The sequence below is a fragment of the Orcinus orca genome, chromosome 15 (assembly GCF_937001465.1).
Source record: "Orcinus orca chromosome 15, mOrcOrc1.1, whole genome shotgun sequence".
NCBI classification, from domain to species: Eukaryota; Metazoa; Chordata; class Mammalia; order Artiodactyla; family Delphinidae; genus Orcinus; species Orcinus orca.
In genome coordinates, this window is record NC_064573.1 from 55,492,898 (window position 1) to 55,513,400 (window position 20,503).

Sequence of the window (20,503 nt, forward strand, 5' to 3'; positions counted from 1 at the left end):
CAGGCAGAAAGCCGAGGAGGAAAGGAATAGGAACGTGGCAGGTAAATGAGAGGTAGGAAGGGGACCTAGCTGCAGCAGAGCTCAAAGAGCTCTGCCAAGTACACCCTCCCCTGAAGCGAGGACCTCAGTCTGAGAGCATTGCAGTGTGGAAAGGCAGGGACTGATGTAGGTGGTGGAGGGTGAATGGGCAAATCTCACTAAGGGCCAGAAAAATTCTTTCTAAAAATGACTGTATCATTTCTGTCCCCACGTGACTGGTAACGTGCGGGGTCATCCATGAAATAACCGAGGGAGAAAAGAACTAGGTTTTGTCTGAGAGTCAGAGGATGTGTGAGTACACAGATGCAGCATACTATAAAGAAACAGTGGATAACTGTAGCAACAGCAAAGGAAGCCCTCGGTTCATGAAAGCTTGAAAAATGACTGCCTACCTTCTGATTCTCTTAAAAAAAAAAAACAAAACTTGTTCAGGCCATGGGAGGGCTCTGGCGTCCGGGATAAAGGCGCGTCGCTCTCGCTCTCTGCGGGTGGCCCTGGAATCACCCTGGGAACCGGACCAGGGCTGCGGAGAGGGTAGAGCCTTGTCTCCGTTCGGGGAGGAGCGGGACAGGGGGCGCCTAGAGGGAGCTGAGACGGCTCGGGACAGGGAGGCGCCCGAGGCTGGCGGTGCGGCCGCCGCGGCGGCCGAAGAGCACGAACCCCCTCACGCGCGCACAGGACGAGGATTGGCGGCGGCCGAACAAGACACTCCTCACGAACTTGGCCGCTGCGGCCGTGGGCATGCTGGGGAGGTGTCCTGCGCCGCCGTGCCCCTTTACCGGCTCTACGGCCAGACTACTGGACCTGGAGAATCGGCAGTAGCAGGTCATGCATCAGACCAGACTGGAAACATGGTACCTGTTAAGGATCGCATCACTGAAGTCACCTTTAATGCAGATGTGCGTGCAAGTCTCCAGTGGAACTTTAGACCTCAGCAAACAGAAATATACGTAGTGCCAGGGGAGACTGCACTGGCGTTTTATAAAGCTAAGACTCCTACTGACAAACCAGTAAACGGAATTTCTACATACAATGTTGTACCATTTGAAGCTGGACAGTATTTCAATAAAATACAGTGCTTCTGTTTTGTTTTGAAGAACAAGGGCTTAATCCACAAGAGGGAGTAGATATGCCAGTATTTTTCTACATTGATCCTGAATTTGCTGAAGATCCAAGAATGGTGAATGTTGATCTCATCATTCTTTCTTATACTGTTTTTTTTTTTGCGGTCCGCGGGCCTCTCACTGTTGTGGCCTCTCCCGTTGCGGAGCACAGGCTCCGGACGCACAGGCTCAGCGGCCATGGCTCACGGGCCCAGCCGCTCCGCGGCATGTGGGATCTTCCCAGACAGGGGCACGAACCCGTGTCCCCTGCATCGGCAGGCGGACTCTCAACCACTGCGCCACCAGGGAAGCCCAGCAGTCACTATTTTAAAAGCTCAAAATGGAAGAGGAATCACTAAAGCCCTAACAGCTTGCCCAAAGATTACATTCTGATTTCAAATTTGACTGTATTTTTCCTTTAAGATCTAGGGCTATTTTACATTCAGAGTACTAAATAAGTACTTTGACATTTCAGTACCATGAAATTTAAATAAAATGTATATCTAGTAGGCTTCTAGCATTTCTTGTGATAGTTCCAAGTCTCCGAATTTTAAAATGTAAGTGCGATTGTGAAGATTTACCGCCAGCAGAGTTCTTCTGAAAAAAGATGTATTAAACTGTTTGAATAGTAAAAAAAAAAAAAAAAAAAAACCCAAAACCAAAAAACTTGTTCAAATAAGAGTAACATAAAAGGAACATGCATGCAGGTCTTCTAGGGAATATGGAAAACAGCAGCCACAAATTTCTTATAAATAATGAAAATGTACCAGGAAAATATGTTGCCACGAAGTTTAAAAGCATAACCCAACTTAGAAACAGTAATTCATGAAGCAATTACAGCTATAAAGGAAGATCACAAAGCAGAATGATAAGAACTCAGGGGAAAAAGTGAGAAAACGAAGGTTGCTGGTAGACAGCTGGAGGATGTGAAATAGGAACTGGCAGAACTGAAGGAAAGGAAGGTCCATAAAGGGACACAAAAGACAAGAACGAAAAGAGCACAGAAATGGTGCCGAGATAAAAAGGATAAAGAAGGATTAGAGAAACAAGGCAATATAGCCAACATATGCGTAGCTGTGATTCGCAAAGGAAGTCAAACCAATGGAATAGAATAATTATCTTAAAATATAAGGCAAGAGAGCTTTTCTGAAATAAAAAGTCTAAAATCTATTTAATGAAAAGGTAACCATTTTATCAGTGAGACGTCATTCAGAATGGTCAGTGTAAAGAAATGTCTCAGAAAAAGTTTTGAAAGGAATCCTTTAGGTGGTCAAGCAAAAAGATAAAATGAGGTTAAGGGAGAGAAAATGAGGTGGACATTAGACTTACCTGCAGAAACATGTAACCTGAGCGCAGAACAGAGCAGCATCTACAAGAGATCGAGCTAAGAAAGCAGGAGCCAACGATTCTCTGTCTAGTTAAGCTCTTTCCAATGTAAAGACTCAAGTAAAAAGAGCTTCAGACATGCCAGAATTTGGGTACTATTGCTCAAATGAACCTTTCTAGGGGAAAATCCTAGACGATGGGCTGTAGACAGACATGAAACAGAAAATGTCAACAGAAAAATGTCATCAAAGAACCAGTGGCCAACACCCCCATGTTCATTACAGCACTATTCACAATAGCCAAGACATGGAAGCAACCTAGGTGTCCACTGATGGATGAATGGATAAGGAAGATGTGGCATGCATATATATATATTTACTCAGCCATAAAAATAATGAAATATTGCCATTTGTGACATGGGTGGACCTTGAGGGCATTATGCTACATGAAACAAGTCAGACAGAGAAAGACAAATACTGTGTGATCTCACTTACATGTGGAATTAAAAAAAAAACCCTAAGCTTATAGATACAGAGAACAGATTGATGGTTGCCAGAGGCGGGGGGTGGTGGTTGTGTGAAATGGTGAAGATGGTCAAAAGGTACAAACTTCCGGTTATAAAATAAAGAAGTCCTGGGGTGTAATGTACAGCATGGTGATTATAGTTAATAATCCTGCACTGCATATTTGAAAGTTGCTAAGAGAGTAGATCTTAAAAGTTCTCATCACAAGAAAAAATTTTTTAACTGTATATGGTGACAGATGTAAACTAGACTTATGGTGGTGATCTTTTTTTTTGAATTTAATTTTATTTATTTATTTTTCTACAGCAGGTTCTTATTAGTTATCTATTTTATACATATTAGTGTATACATGTCAATCCCAATCTCCCAATTCATCCCACCACCACCACCACCCCCGCCCCGGCTTTCCCCCCTTGGTGTCCGTATGTTTGTTCTCCACGTCTGTGTCTCTATTTCTGGTGGTGATCATTTTTGCAGTATATACAAATATTGAATCATTATGTTGTACGCCTAAAACTAATATAACGCTATATGTCAGTTATACCTCAATAACAATAAAAAAAGAACCAGTGGCCAAAATCTAGCTCAACACATTTTAGAAGAGGTGTATCATTTTCATGGATTTAAAAGGAATATCTTTATGATCTGATATGACATGAAGTTTCTGTAGCTATACATATGTAGATATACTTTAAGAATTTTTTTCTATTATTAGTTTGTTTTACTTTTTTTCTAAATCCTTAATGGCTGTTGAATATTATGAAATGTCTTTTATGCATATATTGAGATAGTCATGTGACTATTTCTCCTTTAATCTCCTAGTTGCTGTGAATTCTATGAATATTTTTTTTCTAATGCTAAGGCTTCCTTTCATTAGCAAATAAATCCCGTCTGGTCATGTTATTTTACATTATTTATAATTAGCGAATTTTATTGAAATATTTATTAAGAGTTTTTGCATCAGGTTCGTGAGAGAAATTGCATTACAGTTTTCCTTTCTCAGACTGCCGTCATCTAGTTAAGACTATACGAAATCCTAAAACGAACTGGGCATCTTTTCTTTGTTCATATCTCTAGAAGAATTTTTATATGACAGCAATTAACATTTTCTCGCTGGTTTCATGAAACTATTTGGGTCTGGTCTTTCTTTTTCTGAGTAAATGTTAAACTAATGTGTCAGTTTCTTAAACTGTTAGGGATGTATTCAAGGTTCTTGTTTTTACTGAGTTTTGAATAATTTGTTTTTCTAAGAAATTATCCACTTACGTTTTCAATATATTGGTATAAAATCTATTTCTGTTCTAGTCCTATGATAGATTTAATAGCTACTGTAAATTTATCCCTGTTCCTGTCTTCATTCCTAATAGTGTTTATATTATGCTTTCTTTTTCTCTTTTTGGTGAGCTTATTCAGAGTCTTAGTGATATCAGTATTTTCAAAGAACAGCAATAACACAAAAATATTTACAGTGATCATCTCTGGGTGATTTTGATTATCTTCTTTATTTTCTTATGTATTTTAAAAGTTTCCCCAATAAACGTATATTATGAACCTCCCCAATAATACCAGTAATAAAGTGATACATTTTTGAACAGAACAAAAAAATGTAGACTGAATAGGAGATTCACAACTGGTTGAATGGCTTTTCCTAGATGGTCTATAAATAATATCAAGAAAAAATGGAGAATGGTCTTTAGTGGTATGCATAAGCCTTTCTTTTTGGCCCTATTCTGAACAGTTTTTTAATCATCAACTTCCATGGTGATATATTAGACACTATTATGAGATTTAGAATATAATACATCTTGGGAAAATATTTAAAATACTGGATTTTAGATTTAGTATTTCTCCAGTTTTGACAGTGGAAGCATTCTTTCTGGTCATCCAAATGGCACTTTTAGGTGGGTGAATTAGAAACAAGCTGTCCCCTCCTCAAGACTCTACTGTCATTTTCTGGAAAATTATGGTAATAAATAAATAACTAAGATAACTACTAATATAAATGATGTTCTCTAGAATTAGACTGTGCACAATAGTAAGGAGTGACCTTGGGCTAGAAAGACACATTTGTATTTATAAGATGACATTTAATAAAGATAAACATAATAGTCTACATTATGTTAAACCACCTAAGCGCATAGTACAAGGTAAGACAAACATGTCAAAATGATTTCATGTGAATGAATGGCTCACAGTTTTTATCTGAGTATGAGACAGGTTGGCATGGCTGCCAGACGAGCTGGTACCTTGATAGAAGTAGGGTATTCGTATCCAAAGATTTTCAAAGGGTGCTGTGAAGTCCAAATTTAACTGAAATATTGTTCACAAAATAATATCATAAGTTAAGAGAGATGCTGCTTTTCTTGGAACAAAATACAATTTGTCTGTTGTCAGCTAAAAGAGGTTGATGTCCTATTCTCAGAGAATTGCTGAAGGAACTAGGTATTTTGAAGATAGAAAAATGAAGACTTATGGGCGAACAATAGTTTTTTTTTTTTTTTTTTTTTTTGCGGTACGCGGGCCTCTCACTGTTGTGGCCTCTCCTGTTGCGGAGCACAGGCTCCGGGCACACAGGCTCAGCGGCCATGGCTCATGGGCCCAGCCGTTCCATGGCATGTGGCATCCTCCTGGACCGGGGCACGAACCCGTGTCCCCGGCATTGGCAGGCGTACTCTCAACCACCGCGCCACCAGGGAAGCGAACAATAATTTTAATCAAACATTTGAAGGACTGCCTTGTAGAAGAGAAATTTGATTTATTTCACATAGCTCTACATCCAAGTTAAAGAAAGAGAGGTGGGCTTGGACTCACGATAGAGAAGAATCCTCTAAGAAGGGTGTCAAGAATGGAAACTGCTTCTGGGGTGAAAATTCAGGGACCCTTTCTAGAGGCCATTTGGTGACGTGCAAAAAGCCTTACCGTCTGGCATTCCCATTGGCCCAGCGAATCCAGGAATTTCTACTGATTAAGTAATTGCATGCTTCGTGAGGCATTTGTAACAGTGAAAGATTTGGATAGGTTACTAAGTAAATACAGGAAAAGAAAAAAGAAATGTGAGGGGGAAAGAAAAACAAACAGAGCAGAATGGGGGCAAAGAGAATGAACTCAATGGAACAGAAACTACTGTTGCAAGTACAGGGGTGGAAAGGAGCATGAGATATTATTAGAAAATCGCCAGTCAAAATAGGGTTGAATGCAGGCCACTGAGGCAATGGCCCAATTTTTTTGTTAATTAGACGAGAGAATTGCGATTGCTAAAATAAAACTTAGATTGAGGATCTCTAGTGAAGTGAGGTCAACAAAAATAGCTAATAAATGGGAAATTACTTTAGTCCTTTGCAAGTGAAGAAACCTATTACTCATGGGTGTTGAATGGTTTGTAATGTAGAGAAAGGAAACAGATCCCTCTGGAGATCATTCACTATAATGCTGCATCAATAGAGGACTTCAGGATGTAATATACTGAGGAAATGCTGGCTTTGGAAGTGTGCGTTCCATGCTAGACCATAGTCCAAATGTTTGTGATTGTCTCCATCTGAAAACAACGGAAAGGGTAAACAAGTCTGCAGAATAATTATTCAAAATCAGAATTTTTAAATTATTTGAAGATACTGAGATTTACTTGAACTTCTTTTTTTTTTTGAATGTAAGACGAGTGCATAATATTTGGGAATACTAACCAGAAAAAACTGTCCACATTTTATTGAAAAAGACGTTTAAGGCATTATTCATAATGGTGAAAAACGTAAAAAAAATTCAAATGCGAAATAATTGGGAAATCAGTATTCTCACCATGGTGTGTTAGCATACTTTAACAGCCACAATATTTTTATTAAAATGCTAGACATTAAAAATAATAAGCATTTATTAAAATGATAAACATATATATGCATACAATGTATATATACAAAATGAGACGTTATGATAATTATGAAACTACTGGCAAATTAAATAGTTACTTCTTAATTGCCAGATTCATTGATCGACTTTTCATTCCAGGTCTGACTCGATCCCTCTTTGGTAGTTGACCTTGTTCAACTTTTCCTATTTCTTGAAATCCTGATCTCCCTTTACTTCCACGCTGTTTTGATCTTGCTGACCCATTAGCATGGTTTTCCTTTGCTACCTGTCTGTGTTTAAATATCTGTGTAACCTAGGAAACTGGTCTGTGCTGCCTCACCTTCTAACATACATGTCCCAATGTGATCTCATTCACTCAAACTTTCCTCTACCTTCTACCTGATAACTCCCAGCTAATCTTTCTCCAGCCCTGACAGCTTCCTGAACTCCAGACTCATAAATTCAGCTGCCTTCACTTTTCTGTCTTCCTCACCTGAGGACCTTTGACCAACTTGGCACCTTAAAGATATGGTAGAAAGATACATTTGCTTCTCTCCATCTTTATTGCTTCTAGCTTAGTCTGAACCACAATCATCTCTTGTCTGAATTATTGTAATATCCTTCTAAATAATATTCAGATAAGTGAAAGCTTGCTTATGGGACACCTTCAACTGGATATTCTATAGACACATCAGATTCAAGATGTCTAGAACTATATCATCTTTTCCATCCCAACTTATCTTTTCTCCCAGATTACCTATCTCAATTGGAGATACTGACATGCATCCAATTTTTCAAACCATAAATTGGTCTTCATTTCTACTCTTCTCTTTCCTGACAACCAAGTCATTCAACCTCCAAGCCTAGGCAATTCTATATATTTTAAACATGTTTTGTCCTTTTAAATGGGTAAAGAAGATGTGGTACATATATATAAGGGAATATTACTCAGCCATAAAAAGGAACGAAACTGGGTCATTTGTAGAGATGTGGATGGACCTAGAGTCTGTCACACAGCGTGAAGTAAGCCAGAAAGAGAAAAACAAATACCGTATATTAATGTATATATATGCAATCTAGAAAAATGGTACAGATGAACCTATTTGTAGGGCAGGAATAGAGACGTAGATGTAGAGAATGGACATGTGGACGTGGGGGGGAAGGGGAGGGTGGGATGAACTGGGAGATTAGGTTTGACATAGACACACTACCATGTGTAAAGTAGCTAGCTAGTGGGAACCTGCTGTATAGCACAGAGAGCTCAGCTCGGTGCTCTGTGATGACCTAGATGGGTGGGATGGGGGGTGGGGTGGGAAGGAGATCCAGGAGGGAGGGGATATAGGCATACATATAGCTGATTCACTTCATGGTACAGCAGAAACTAACACAACATTGTAAAGCAATTATACTCCAATAAAAATTAAAAAAAAAAAAAATTCTTACCATCAGCATCCCTCCTCTCTCCCACTATGGTAAGAAATCCTTGAGTGTAGAAGTTGTATTTTTCAACTTTGTATGCCCAGTCTTTAACAGAGTACCTGACATGTAGTTAATGCTCACAAGTATTTGATTTACAAATTATATTATGTACAAAAAAAGGCAAAAATACATGTAACATGTTAATTGCAAATGTGTAAAATGTGTGTATTTACATATAGATATTGGAAAGATGTCTTCAAGTGATATGAAGAATTGGCATTTTAGTGTAAGTTTAAGTGAATATTAAACATTCTAAATTTTAAAAAAGCAGCAAATATATAACACATAGGCAAAGAGGAATCTAGACCCAATAGTTTAAAATAGTTTAAAATGGCTTAAAATAGACTAACATAGTTTAAATAGTCTAAATAGTCAAATAGTTTAAAATAATCTAACAAACACAGAAATTGATGCCCTTTTAGTCCATCTCCGCGTGAAAGAAGTCTCCAGGACCACTGAATGCGTACATTGATCTCATTTAGCTGATATGCTCTGGGCAGATGATTTCACACACTTTTCATACAAAGTTTCAAAAATGATTAGGTTCAAAAAACATATCACAGATGAGGTGGTAGATTCTGTGGCAGGTGGCATAATGGCTCGTCAAAGATGCCCACGTTTTAAGCCAGGGAAACTGTGACAGTGTTACCTTACATGGCAAAAGGGACTTTGCAGAGGTGATTAAGTTAATGATTTTGAGATGGGAGATTATCCTGGATTGTCCAGATGAACCCGATGTGATTACAGGGGTCTTTGTAAGTGAAAGAGGGAGGCAGGAAAGTCAGAGAAGACGACGTGACCACAGAAGCAGAGACTAGAGTGATGTGATTGCCGGCTCCGAAGATGAAGGGGGAGCCAGGCGTCAAGGAATACAGGCAGCCTCTAGAAGCTGGAAAGTTGGCAGGAAAATGCATTTTCCCCTGGAGCCTCCAGAAGGGACACAGCCCTGCTGATATGATTTTAGCTCAGTGAGACCCATTTCAGACTTCTGATCCCCAGAGCTGTAAGATAATAAATTTGTGTTTAAACCATTAGATTTGCAGTTACTTGTTATAGCAGCAATAGGAAACGAGTACAGATGCTGTAGGATTTCACTTCCTCAAAAGCCTGACTAAACGAAATTGTGTCCTCTAACGGTAACTTCTGCAATGTCTCTTAAATCTGCCTTGTTTCAGTTCATGTTGGTACCGCCATGTTTTCACACTTAATAGTAATAATCATAGCATTTCTTGAGGCATTATATAATATATAATGCTCCCTTTCCAAGCGTTGTTCTACATCTTTTATATTACATTCACCCATTTAATCTTCTCACGTGATAGGGATTGTTATTACCACCATATTACAAAGGAGGAGCCCATGGCAGAGAGAGGTTAAATAACTCACTCAAAGTTGCCTAATCTGTAAAACACAGGGTTTGAACACAGCTGTTTGGATCCAAAGCTGTACTTTATCTTCCTAAAACTGACTGCATGCCTTTGAATGGCATGACTGTCACTAAAAGTGCCCTCCTCACCAATTTACTATTTATATGCACTCTGTTGTTAACTATTGTGGTAGACATAATTTTGACTCCCATGATGTCTAACCCCTGCTGTCACACCCGTGAATATGTTCTGGTTCACGGCAAAAGGGACTTTGAGGATGTCAGTAACGTTACTGATCGGTGATCTTAAAATAGGTCGATTATACTGGATTAATCTGGGTGGACCCACTGTAATCACATGAACCCTTAAAAGAAGAGGGGTGTTATGTCTATGTTATGTCTATGTTACCATAATAAAATAAAATTAAAAAGTAAAAGAAGAGTTTTCTCCTGGCTGAGGGCAGAAGAGAAAGTCAGAGAGATGTGGCAGAGAGAGTCAGAGGGATTTAAAGCACGATCAAAGGTTTGATATGACGTTTGGTGGCTTGCAGATGCAAGGACCTCAGTTGTACAGCCGCGGGGAACTGAATTCCGCTCTCTGCCTAAATTCATTTGGAAGTAGAATCTTCCCCAGAGCCTGCAGATGAGAGCCCAGCCCAGCTGATATCTTCATTTCAGCCTTGGAAGGCCTTGAGCACGCCACTCAGCTGAGCTAGACTGTGCCCAGACTTCTGATCCATGGAGATGTTGACCTTTCTAAACTCCTCTCCCACAAGACTCTGAACTGAGCTGGCTGGTGAAATAACTACTATGATGTTGTGAATTCTATTTCTTCTTCTCTCCCTCTCTCTGTGCCTTTCCTCTCTCCTGACTGTGATCCATCCATCCATCCATCCATCCATCCACTCACCCACCCACCCACTTGCCTATTAATTCATCCATCCATCCACCTACTCACCTATCCACCCACCTATCCATCACCCATCTGTCCTGCCTGTGATCCATCCATCCATCCATCCATCCATCCATCCATCCATCCATCCATCCATCCATCCACTCACCCACCCACCCACTTGCCTATTAATTCATCCATCCATCCACCTACTCACCTATCCACCCACCTATCCATCACCCATCTGTCCATCCATCCATCCATCCATACATAAATGGTGTTTGTTAGGCACTAAGTCAGGCATGGGAGATACAGAGCTAAATTACTGAGAGATTAGTAAAAATGGGCAAAAGCTAAGAGAAATCCCTACCGATGTGCTTCCAAAGAAATGATACCAAAGCTTCAGAGACATAGTGTTTCAAATGGGGAAACCTTTCTTCTTTATCCTCTTTCCTAAACCCCAGGTTGGAATTTTTCTTCCTATCAACCTCCATATTCCTTGTTCAGGTATCTTCATACTGCTTCTTACTTTGCCTTGTATTCTATTTATCTAACCACCCAGTGTCCCACTAGACTACAAACTCTCTAAGAGTATGAGCTATTTTACATATCTTTGAATTCCCCTCTCATCTCAGCCTCAGCCCTTGTACACAGCAGAACCTCACTTTTTGTTACTTGAATTGATCACTCAGGAAGAGCTCCTTTACGATAAATCCTATCACACACTTTACTTTGTAACAGGATCTCCAAGTTCCATCTCAGTATCTATCTATTTCAGGTAATAGGCACCCACAATAATAATTCTTGAAAAATTCCCCATTCCTCAAAGTATTCTAAGGTTGTAACCCAAAAGGCTTTTCTAATGAGATGTTACAAGGAAGAAGGAAAGTCATCAACTTCAACTTTTTAAGGAAAAAGCTAATTAAAAATTTTTTTTCTTGAAATATAGTTGGTTTACAATGTTGTGTTAGTTTCAGGTGTACAGTAAAGTGATTCAGTTATATCTATCTAGTCTTTTTTTTACATTGTCTTCCACTATAGGTTATTACAAGATATGGAGTATTAGTTCCCTGTGCTATACACTAGGTCCTTGTTGGTTATCAATTTTACATATGGTAGTGTGTATATTTTAATCCCAAACTCTTAATTTATCCCTCTCCCCCTGTCCCCTTTGGTAACCATAAGCTTTCTTTCTATCTCTGTGAGTCTATTTCTGTTTTATAAATAAGTTCATTTGTATCCTTTTTTTAGATTCCACATATAAGTGGTATCATATGATGTTTGTCTTTCTCTGTCTGACTTCACTTAGTATGATCATCTCTAGGGTCCATCCATATTGCCGCAAATGGCATTATTTCATTCTTTTTTATGGCTGAGTAATATTCCATTGTATATATGTACCACATCTTCTTTATCCATTCATCTGTGGATGGACATTTAGGTTGCTTCCATGTCTTGGCTATTGTAAACAGTGCTGCTGTGAACATTGGGGTGTGTGTGTCTTTTTGAATTACGTTTTTCTCCAGATTTATGCCCAGGAGTGGGATTGCTGGATCATCTGGGGGAAAAGCTAGCTAATTTTAAGGATATCATAATTTAAACTTGTTAGTAGCCCTTTATGTCTTTTGGGGACATGCTAAAAGCTAAGGACTTTTCTCCAGAACAGGATGAACACAAACAACCCCCTCCTCAACTGTTAAATTCACGAGTTCACGACCCCCTAGAGGCCATTCTTGGGGACTACATGTCCTATCTGTCCACAGTCACAGGCTAAGAGCACTGAATTAGGTGGATGGGTGTGCCCTGCCTTCCTGCATCTGAGTTCTCCTCCACCCCATCCAACGGTCTTCTCAAGGTAGAGTTACTTCCAAAGTCAGTCAGATGTGCAAGCTCGTCACTTCTGCTTCTGGGCAGCCCCGGCACCATAAGTAACCTTCCCGAGATGCTCCAGGCCTGGAAACCCTCTTCCTCTGAGGGTCTGTATTAGGAAGCCCTGGCTTGTAAGCTTTTCTAGAAAGGCCTATTCTGGAAAGCAAGCTTTCCAACTGGCCTGCCACCAGTGGCATTTTTCTGGCTTGTGGGGCTGAAGCAATCTCTTTCTAGGCCTCAAAGTTGGCCAAAGAACACTTGGTTTCAGAGAACAATGTGAGAAAATACGGCTTTTGACATTTGGAAAGTAAACAAATGTGGCCAGACGGCATGTTTTTGGTAATACCGGTTACGTTAAAACAGAAGACTACGACGTACGTGCTGGTTATTATTCCATGAGATTACTGCCTCTTATCTAAGCAGGTGACTCTTATTTCCAACTCAGAACGGTGTGCTAAGTCTCTCATTGACACCTATCCATTGGTACATTGATTTTTTTCATGGGCAGCAGGAAGGTGCCCACTCTTCTCAGTGAATAGGGCTGAAGTAAACACTGCCCCCAAATAACCCGTAGTGAATACTCCAAGGGCCTCTCTAGAAAGCTCTTGCCGTTTGGTCAAAGGCAGGAGAAGGTGAGGGATGCAGGAGTGCCTCAGGTAACGTGCAAACGGTACCTGTTGTCGGGGGAGGGGGGCCCGTCTGATTGGCACCAGCCGTGCGGCTGGCTGTAGCAGATAACACCATGCATCGCCAACTTCTGAATCCACTGGCACCCAGCGGCAGCTCCCAGAGGTGCCACAACGTTGTAATTTACAAATCACTGTGAGTAGGAGAAAATTTTGGCAGCCCTCTTTCATAAATGAGGATCACACGTGAGGGTTACCGTCCGAGCGAGAGCTTCGGCCCAAAGCTCAGAGTGTGAATGGAAGTGCCGTGCTGGGTACTGCCTGGGCAGCTCATGGTCAGCCAGGTACAGAAGGCAGAGTGGGAGCTGAGCAGGCTCCTTGGAGGGGCCAGCGCCAGGGCGGATGGGAAGATCCAGGGAAACACTGCGCGTTCTGCGCCCAGAGCAGGGCCCCAGGCATGGCAAGTCCTGATAAATGATGGGTGAGAATCTGGGCAAAATCCCAGGCTCGTTCTTGTGTTTCTAGTCAAAAATTAGTTGTGCTTTTTGAACGCTAGGTACTTTAAAGAATTTACTCTTCACAATAACTCGGCAAGATATTTTTCTAAAGGAAGAACTAGAAGATATGAGTGGGGAAGTGGTTTATTTGATGCCATTGTCGTGAGTAGGTGGCGGAAAACAGGCATTCCCACGGCAGCTCTCACCCGGGCGCCACCTGGTTCTGACACCTCTAAGCGCTGGGACATCACAACACGATGTTACCTTCTTGGGGCAAAGCCCAAATCTAGTAGAACTCAATATATTAAAATAGACAAGAAACAGCTAGAACCACGCAGTCCAATAGAACTTTCTGTAGTGACGGGCAGGTTTTATATCTTTGTTGTTCAATATGGTAAACGCCAGTCACATGTGACTACTGAGTACTAGAAATGTGGCTATGGTGACCGAGGGGCTGAATCTTTCCTTTTATTTCACTTTATTTAATGTAAATTTAAATAGCCACACGTGGCTGGTGGCTAGCTACCATATTGCACAGCACTGTGTGCTGAGACTATCTGATTTGAAAGGAACCCTGGGGGCCACCTGCCCTCATTTCCCCAAATAGGGAAATTTCCTTCGCTCTGTCCCTGACATGTTCAGCCAGCCTCTCGTTACATATTTTTAATAACGAGAAGGTCTTCGCCTTGCTTGGGATCCGATGGCTTTGTTAGGAAATATCTTCCTACCTAACAGTTGCCCCCTCAGGGGTATGAGCTGGGGATACAGTTGGGTTTTGGTGTGATAAACCCATCTGTTATTCCCCGGGGTTCTCTCCCGATTTGCTGTCCCTCTGCTCTTCTCGTGCCTGTGAACTATGGGTGCCCCAGCGGCATCTCAGTTCTCTGGGGGCACAGCGTGGTGGTCCCATCCTACCGGCCTGCTGCCGGACGAGCACACGATGCTACGTGAATGCTAGGATGGTTTCCCCACAGCAGGTTTGCTTTCTGAGCAGATTTCTTCTCAGGGCCTGGGCAGCCCCACTGCCTCCGGGGCGGGAAGCCTGGTTGCCTTTCCCCACACTGGTCTTTCCCTTTCCCACGTTTATGCAGTCACCTCTCCCAGAGTTCAGTGTGGGTCAAACAGGTGCTAAATGAATCTTGGTTGAATGAGAGATGTTGAGAAGGCTGTCCTCGTAAATGATTTAACAGAATTTTTCATTATACGCTCACGATGTAGGTAACGCCAAGAGACTACATATTATGACAGTTGGGTGAAATCATCGCTGGTTGACTCTGAGAAGTACAGTGTTCAGAAACATCAATGAGATGAAATTGGCCTTGTTTAATTTTAGTGAGTTCTCTCATTTCTTAGTTACTTACCTGTCCCTGTGAAGTGAATAATTAACATTTCCTTCTTAGGCATGGGGATATTTTATAAAATATTGAACCAAGAGAAAGTGGAGGCTGTGGAAACATTAAGACTGTATCCATTACTTTAAACGAACTTCATCTGGGCTTAAGCAGAGGGGGAGGGCATTAAATAAGGGCTTGCTAGAACACTGAATTCTCCGTGATGAGAGACATGTACATGAGGAAAAGTCCAACATGAGCTGAAAAGTAGGATATTAAGTTCTCCACGCCTTCCAGATTCATAACTGAGTATGGTACCTTTTATCCTGATGGATTTCAAAAGCCTGAGTGTTCTGTATGATCTATTATAGAAATTTAGTTTAAACTCTGCTAACATTCCCTAACAGCACTATTTATTGGATATCTGTAGCCCCCAGCCACCTTCAACTGATACACGTGAGTCCTCTGCACTGGGTATTAATTACATGGCTTACTTGATTCAGTTATATAAGTAATTAAGAAGCATTCTAAAGGTTGACCTTTAGGGAAACATATCTTTTCCTTTGGACCTGTGATAATTTTAACGAATAGTAAAGTTTGTGAACTCCCCAAATATTTAGTTAACAATTTGGGATGTGTGGAGCTCACGCACCCAGCAGAATTCTGGCTCAAAACATGCCTTGGAGATAACTATCTGGTATCCCCATAGGACAAAAGTATAAAGTCACACTGTTATAGAGAAATTGGGTTTGGGGATTCCTCGTTTCCTTCCTCACCGTTTCAGCAAAGTTAATTCTTGTAGAAGAAAACATCCCCAAATTAATACAAGCAAAGGATATTAAATGGGCAGACAGTTCTAATTGGGACATAACCTTATGGTGTTTTAATAATGTTATAACTACAATCAGGTTGGCAGTCTCAAGGGATAAACTGTATTGTTTCTCACTGAAAAGAGAATAAGCACAACAGCTTTGAGTGATGGTTCTTTCATAGGCTGAGATGTAATTTTCCAGTTATATGGAACGATACTGTTCTACTCCAATTTACATTATACATCTGACTTTGCAAATGAATCTCATATGTTACTTTCTAACATGGCCACTTTCCAAACTACACCTAATCATAGAGGTAGAATCTGTTTTTTAATTATAGTTAATCATTTAAAAAATTGTCATTAAAATAAATTCTCATTGAGAAACAATTCGTCAGGAAAAGATCAGAGGGAATATTTACCAAGCAGAGGCAGCATGGTACGATGGGAAGTGAACAGGTTGTGGAATCAGACGGATCAAGGTTTAAATCTCCATTCTGTCACTTACCAGCAATATAATCTTGGGCAAATTAATTACCTCCATTTTGTATAAAATGAGGGTGTGAACCGCTACCCTAGTAACTTTCAGAAATAGGGACAATATATGTTAAGCATAGGCCTATTGAAATTTCTCAGTAAATTATAGTCCTTCTTTTTCTCCCTTTTTTCTCCTTCTTCTCCTTCATCATTGACCTATGATCATTGCCATCGTTCATTACCCCATGTGAGTACATCAAGCGTGTGATGAAGATGGGGAAGCGTTCAGTATGGTGTACGGACTGAGCACTGGCCTGGGGCTGAAAGGCCTGCCTGCTCGTAGAAAAGTCAGTCCCTCTCTCTGGGTCACAGCTGAGGAAAAGGAATGAAGGTGACATAAGAACTTGTCTGTTGGAGTCAAGAAGTGCTTTCATACTGTGAGCCAATCAGGAACTCTTGGCACCCATGATCAGTTGTCGTTTTCAGGAAAGACAGGGCAGCTGGACTGCAGCCTGGGAGAGCTGCCGATTAAATTTACCAAGCTTGGGACAGTTAACTGACATCTTCTGGACTTCATCAGGGTTTTCTGATTTTTCTGACTTGTCAAGAGTTGGTTTATCAAGAGTGGATACAGATTCCCCTCCTCTGCCCCATCCTGGTCCCTCCCATCCCTGTGTCTCCTCCCACCCCCCCACCAATCATTAAACTCTTCCTTAGCTAAGATCCGCTTAAGGAATGGGCAACAAATTTCAAACTGTGCTTTGAAAGCCCCCGCCCCCCCTTCAGGGAAACTTGGATGCAGGGCAGTGGATGGGAGGGAAGGGGATTTGGATTTGAATTCTCCTAGTCTTGCTTCAGTGTGAGCACTGCAGTCATCTCTTGGTACCCAGGATGCTCAAGTCCCTTCTTTGAAATGGTGCAGTATTTGCATATAACCTATGCGTATCTTCGTGTACTTTAAATCATCTCTAGATTACTTATAATACCTAATACAGTGTAAATGCTCTGAAAATAGTTGTAAATGCAATGGAAATGCTATGGAAATAGTTGCTGGCACAAGGCAAATTCAAGCTTCCGTTTTGGAACTTTCTGAAATTTATTTATTTTTCTAATATTTTCCATCTGCAGAACCCATAAATACAGAGTGGGGACTGCTTTATGTTTAATATATTCTGCTTTGTATGAACAAGGAATTCCATGGTTAAAAATGTCAAAAGCACTGAGCTAACTGTCCTTTGAAGTTCTTTCCCATACTTGTGTTGACTGTGCGTGTTCAGTTCACAAAGAGGAAAGCCTTAACGAGATGTACTTTCTAGAAACCTTAGCAACAGACTAAACCAAAACCACATTAGACCCAGTGCCTAGAGTGGAAAAAGCAGGGAGCAGGGCTGGTGGCAGAACTTCTTGAGTAGACAGAACACCAAGATCAATGACGATCTCATGCTCCATGATAGAGGACCGCTAACAGGTGGGGTGAGAGGACTGAGGAAGACACCCACCCCCCTCTCTACAACAGAAGAGCCAAGGGGATGCTGGTTAATCTCTCCAGGCCTCAGTTTCCTCAGCTGTAAACATGGTTTTGGGAGAGTTTCCAAATTATATAATAGAATTATAGAATTCCAAATTATATAATAAAATAGCTAAGCCCAATTCTCCTTTGCTCAGTAAGGTGTGGAGGAAGGGAACGAGTATAATTAATGTCATGTGTCTGATTTCTAAGGGTCATTTCAGTGAGGTCAGTGAAGGCTGGTATTATGGCCTTGCCTAGCTGAGTGCAGTCTTCCAGGGAGTTCCATGACACCACCCTGGGAGATTTGGGGGTGCTGATGATGGGTGACATAGGAGACAGAGCAAAGACAGGCCAGACAGTGAAACTCTCTATAAGCAAGGCCAGTTTGGAGGAGGAACGTGGAAGTAGTTTCACATTTCCTATCACAGAATAGCATAGGAATTGGTCACCTAGATTTACCAATAGAATCTAAGAAAAGTTGTTGGCTTTGGGATTTTTTTTTTTTTTTTAAAGCAGCGTGAAAGTCAAAATAAACGTTTTTAAAGAAGCAGGAAAGCTCATCTGAGACATTTTTGATGGATTGTTCAGCTCATGAGATCAGCTGGCGTGAAATAAAATGTTTCTCTTACTGGGCAGTGATTGCCTAAGTCAAATATGGCAAAGGGACCCACACGGTGATTGTTGGCCTGTAGATTGGATTTTTCATAAGCGTCACCGCACAGCCCTCACAGAGAGTTCTTGTTTCTAGTGGCTTTGTTCACCTCCTTTGTGAAAGCCTCAGAGAGAAGGCAGCAAGCAGGAAAATCAGCTATTTATAGGCGTTTTTGACTAAAAGTGTCTGCTCAGCGTGCCATGAAATACTTCCAAGAGGTGGGAGAACAGGAAACAATGTCAAATCCACGAGAAGCCTGGAGGAGTGTGACGGGGGGAAGATTTTACAGGGGAATCATTTTCAGAAAGCTCAGGTTCATTTGCAAACAAATGACAGTTACTTGCACTGACACCCCCTGAGTTACCGAAAAGCCAGCTGAACTTCTACTAGTTAGGAGAGAAGAAGAAGAAGAAGAAGAAAAAAGAATTATCCAAGGATTACAAGTAGTCGGGATCCTTTAAGGGACTTAAAAGGGGCGTCTCTCTGTATGTATTTACTGCTGGGGGCCGCCAGTCAGACTGATGTCTGTAGTACAGCCGGGGCCAGCAGGTGGCCTGTGATGGGGCTGGCGTCTGAGAATGAACAGGAGTGATCAGGGACTTTAGACAGGAGCGAGAAAGAGTGATGGACAAGGACCTATTGTCATCCGCCAGCAACGGTGGAAGAACTCCCACGCATTGAAGCTGCCTTGGTAGAAACACTCAACAGAGACCCAAGAAAGGAGGTGAGTGGATAGCCCCATAGCTGTTGCTCTTAATTAGACTTGCCCTGTGGACTTCCCAAAGCTGCCTGGAATAAGGCAGCAGGTCTTGACAGACTTAGGATCTGAAAATAAAAGCAGGTTTTGTCTAAACACACACGAAAGCTTGAGGAGGCCAGAAAAATTGTGTTCCATTAGCAAATATCGAGCCGTGGGGGAAAACCTGACCCACAGAAGCTGAGCTATCGAAAGATTGACCCTTTGTGATCTTTTCATCTGCAGACAAAAGCTTTATGTGTTTAGTTGGCACAGGGGGTGAGGAAGCCTTAAATCTACATTGTGATGAAGACTTGTCATCCGACATTGGGAGACTGCTTTCCTTTCCCAGAATCGGATATGTTCAGGCTAACCTTGGTGTAACGAAAGTTCGATCAAGCAAAATGTAACAGAAAAAGTGGTACATGAAACACGTGAAGAAGCAGTGAAGCATGCTACCATCTGAGGATTTGTAAACTCAAAACATTTCACATTATAGTTTTCACTTCTTTCCCCAATTTGAAATGAAATATTTTTCTGAGACCTTAACAAACACAAGAGTCATATCATTATGCCCATTTTGCGGATATGGAAATGGAAGTACTAAGTAGAGGGAGCCCAAAGCCATGTGGGAGGTCAGCAGTGATAGGAAAGCCAATGTTTTCATCTGTTAGACTCTACTGCCCCCTTCAGTAAATACAGGTATGAATCTAGTCTGATAGCTCCCTAGCATCAGGTTCAAGTGCGGTCCTGACATTGATCTCTGTACTGGACTCATCCCCGATCTACAGAACCAGAATCTCTTGGATCGATGCCACAAATCCTCATTTTATAGACACCCTCAAGGCGGTTCTTGCACACACAACGTTAAGGAACTATTGCCCTAAATATTCAATGATAGAGCAAGTGGCCACACACAGATATGACTACGCCTGCAGACGAATGTAGTATCATTGTGCTCAATTTTTACCCTCACGGATGCCACTATATAACGTTTCATACAGCATTTTCAACTTTAGAGCTAGATCTTCTATGTTCTCACTTTTGAATTTCAAAAGCAATAACCAAGAGATCAACCTGTAGCCTTTGATATCTCCTATGCATTATTTGTTTCACATTTTCTAGACTTACCCTGACTTAATATATTTGTTCCCATTATCCCAATATAGCATGTCCTATGTGTCACATATTACACACACACACACACACACACACACACACACACTGCTTTGAAAAATATGGTTACAGCTATGTTAATAATTTTTATCCTAGGAAAGTGAGGTGAGAGGTGAGAGGAGCTGGCTGCCAAGATAGTGGAAGATGCCAGAAAGAAGTATGTCATCCTCACAATCCAGTCCCAGGGCTCTGAGTGTAATGACTAGAGATTACACACCCGAACTTGGAGCAATTTTGCTCACTTTCTCC

At 41.2% G+C, this 20,503-nt stretch overlaps 1 protein-coding gene and 1 pseudogene across 17 annotated transcripts in view; one reads left to right on the top strand and one right to left on the bottom strand.

Moving 5' to 3' along the window:
* The window catches only part of DLGAP1 (DLG associated protein 1), an 833,306-nt gene that overhangs the window by 292,198 nt on the left and 520,605 nt on the right, over positions 1 to 20,503 (bottom strand). The gene's annotated exons all lie outside the window — the stretch shown is intronic.
* Positions 475 to 1,258, top strand: LOC105748295 (cytochrome c oxidase assembly protein COX11, mitochondrial-like; annotated as a pseudogene).